This window comes from Rhinatrema bivittatum, chromosome 9 (genome assembly GCF_901001135.1).
Source record: "Rhinatrema bivittatum chromosome 9, aRhiBiv1.1, whole genome shotgun sequence".
Taxonomy (NCBI): domain Eukaryota; kingdom Metazoa; phylum Chordata; class Amphibia; order Gymnophiona; family Rhinatrematidae; genus Rhinatrema; species Rhinatrema bivittatum.
The window spans coordinates 76,086,066-76,089,575 of record NC_042623.1 but is presented as its reverse complement, the minus strand read 5'-3'; the positions used below and the strand labels follow the sequence as shown (position 1 = coordinate 76,089,575).

Here is a 3,510-nt window from a genome sequence, read left to right as displayed (position 1 = left end):
CAAAATTCACACACCACCCATACTACACATATACACATCCGTTCTACATTCAACTCCTTATAAAAATCATTTCCAATTTTCTAAACATTCAAATATAACCATTAAATATAAATCTTCACATAACATATCATCAGATGTTAATACATTTCACTTCGTAAGCAGAAAGAGTTATATTGCACTTTAATTCTTGCGTTACAAGAACGTCAATCCTTTTGTTCTCCTTTTGTTCTCTCTACATGTTTCGCCTTTCCTCAGGCTTCTTCAGGAGAGTTTTTTCAAACAATCTCCCACTGCTCATGTACAACATCTATCCATAGGGTCTTCTAAAAACATTCATACAAAAAAATGTTTTTGAATATTCAATTAATACATTTTATATATAACTTGATTCTTTATAAAGTGCTTCAAAAAAACTCCCATACCTGCACGTCCCAAAAAGGCTTGCCCAGACGCACAAATCAGCACATCCTCAACTCTTGTTTCAAAGCATTTCAATTGTTCAAATGCTCTAAACACATCTCTCAAAAGTATTCAAACTAGAAAAAACAGATCAAAATGACTTCAAAGAGAAAATCATTCCCTTAAGAGTTCACCAGTGTGCAAGACAACCAAGGATTCTTACCTTTCTTATCTTAGGCAGAGAAACCACCTTCACCTTATTTCAAAGAGACGCCTCCATCGAGTGAAAAAACGGAAGTGAATCAAACTCTTCTCTTCCATCCTTTTAAGCCACACTGCCCCAATCAGAGCTCAACTCAAAACTATCCCCGCCCCTTAGAACATATGGTGTCTAAACCAATTGCCACTAAACCAAATAATTGCCACTCCCTAAGCACGCCAGATTCAAACCAATCACTGAAGACAACAAATGAAGGAAAAAAAAAAAAAAAGTGAAAAAACTTTGCAGCCAGAGTACAGGTTCTAAAACTTTGCAGCCAGAGTACAGGTTCTAAAAACATGTAGCCCACTCGATCTTATCATTCAATCCTTTTGGCCACAAAGTCTGTAAATTAAAAATCCATCGTTGTTCCTTCTGCAATAATATTTTGTTTATATTACCGCCCCGTCTAGCAGAAACCTTCTGAAGTACAAAGAAACGAAGTTCTTCTACCAATCATAAGGTAGAAGAACTTCGTTTCTTTGTACTTCAGAAGGTTTCTGCTAGACGGGGCGGTAATATAAACAAAATATTATTGCAGAAGGAACAACGATGGATTTTTAATTTACAGACTTTGTGGCCAAAAGGATTGAATGATAAGATCGAGTGGGCTACATGTTTTTAGAACCTGTACTCTGGCTGCAAAGTTTTAGAACCTGTACTCTGGCTGCAAAGTTTTTTCACTTTTTTTTTTTTTTTTTTTCCTTCATTTGTTGTCTTCAGTGATTGGTTTGAATCTGGCGTGCTTAGGGAGTGGCAATTATTTGGTTTAGTGGCAATTGGTTTAGACACCATATGTTCTAAGGGGCGGGGATAGTTTTGAGTTGAGCTCTGATTGGGGCAGTGTGGCTTAAAAGGATGGAAGAGAAGAGTTTGATTCACTTCCGTTTTTTCACTCGATGGAGGCGTCTCTTTGAAATAAGGTGAAGGTGGTTTCTCTGCCTAAGATAAGAAAGGTAAGAATCCTTGGTTGTCTTGCACACTGGTGAACTCTTAAGGGAATGATTTTCTCTTTGAAGTCATTTTGATCTGTTTTTTTCTAGTTTGAATACTTTTGAGAGATGTGTTTAGAGCATTTGAACAATTGAAATGCTTTGAAACAAGAGTTGAGGATGTGCTGATTTGTGCGTCTGGGCAAGCCTTTTTGGGACGTGCAGGTATGGGAGTTTTTTTGAAGCACTTTATAAAGAATCAAGTTTATATATAAAATGTATTAATTGAATATTCAAAAACATTTTTTTGTATGAATGTTTTTAGAAGACCCTATGGATAGATGTTGTACATGAGCAGTGGGAGATTGTTTGAAAAAACTCTCCTGAAGAAGCCTGAGGAAAGGCGAAACATGTAGAGAGAACAAAAGGAGAACAAAAGGATTGACGTTCTTGTAACGCAAGAATTAAAGTGCAATATAACTCTTTCTGCTTACGAAGTGAAATGTATTAACATCTGATGATATGTTATGTGAAGATTTATATTTAATGGTTATATTTGAATGTTTAGAAAATTGGAAATGATTTTTATAAGGAGTTGAATGTAGAACGGATGTGTATATGTGTAGTATGGGTGGTGTGTGAATTTTGTCTATTGTTTTTATAAAGATATTATGTCTATTGTGTGGGGTATTATGGATTAATTGTGAATATTTTTCATGAATTTTTCACCAATAAAGATTATTGAATTGGATTGATGTCATAATATATGTATTAGCTGTCATATGACAGGGCAAAGGTAGCGCCGGCGCCATTTCTATTAACGCACCCGTGGCCCGAGAGTGGAAGATCACACCGGGACCCCCCCACTGGACCCCAGGTAATTTAAGACATTTGGGGGGGGGGGTTCGGGAGGGTGGGGGATTTATTTTAAAGGGTTGGGGTGGGTTTTAGGGTTGTTTTAGTGTGCCGGTTTTCCTGCCCTCCCCCGATTTACGATTTACATGATTTAAACAAAACCGCGACGATCCGATTCCCTCACCCCGCAGCCAAAATCGATCGTTAAGACGATTGATCACACGATTCACATCTCTAGAAACTGGGGCTGTGTATGTACTGTGGACAAGTTGGTCATGCTGTTCAGACTTGCCCTAAATGTCCGGGAAACTAGCAGACCTAAGTCCTGCAAGAGGACTCTTCTTAGGTCTCACCACTCTTTCTCCTCCACTCTCTCTTCCTGTATCCTTGATCTGCGGACCTGTAGAGTATCAGACTCTTGCCCTAGTGGACTCCGGGGCAGAAGGCAACTTTATTTTACAACGATTAGTGGAGCACCTATGAATCCCCACTTCCACTATGAAGTCTCCACTACTTCTGTCGTCCATTCATGGAGAGCCCTTATTGGGTGAAGTAACCCTACTCACCGAACCAGTATGTCTATGGACCGATGACCTCCATTCTGAGACCATCTACTTATTTGTGTTTGAGAAGGCCATGCTCCCTATAGTACTGGGATTACCTTGGCTGCAGCAGCATATGCCTCAAATGAATTAGGCTACACTGGAACTGTCAAGATGGGGTCTAGACTGCCATGATAAATGCCTGATGGAGGTAGCTCCTTTACCCTGCATGCCTACCACCCCAGTAATGCCGGGGTTGCCGCCTCAATATACATCTTTCCAAGATGTCTTTTCAAAAGAAGCAGCAGATGTACTACCGCCTCACAGACCTTATGACTGCGCTATTAATCTGAAGCCTAATACGGAGCCACCCAATTGTAGTTTGTACCCACTCTCCATGGCAGAGAATGAAGCCATGTCCGAATATATTTACGAAAACCTCCAAAAGGGCTTCATAAGACCATCCAAGTCCCCTGCTGGCGCAGGCTTTTTCTTTGTGGGGAATAAAGGACGGAACATTACA

General features: G+C 39.6%; 1 long non-coding RNA gene across 1 annotated transcript; it reads right to left on the bottom strand.

The window, feature by feature from the left end:
* Nucleotides 1-265: 265 nt before the first annotated feature.
* On the bottom strand, nucleotides 266-799 carry LOC115098482. The gene is made up of 3 exons (XR_003858529.1): nucleotides 623-799; nucleotides 423-536; nucleotides 266-323 (listed from the first exon to the last, which is right to left on the bottom strand). It is a non-coding gene; the product is annotated as an uncharacterized LOC115098482 (long non-coding RNA).
* Between the last annotated feature and the right edge of the window lie 2,711 nt (nucleotides 800-3,510).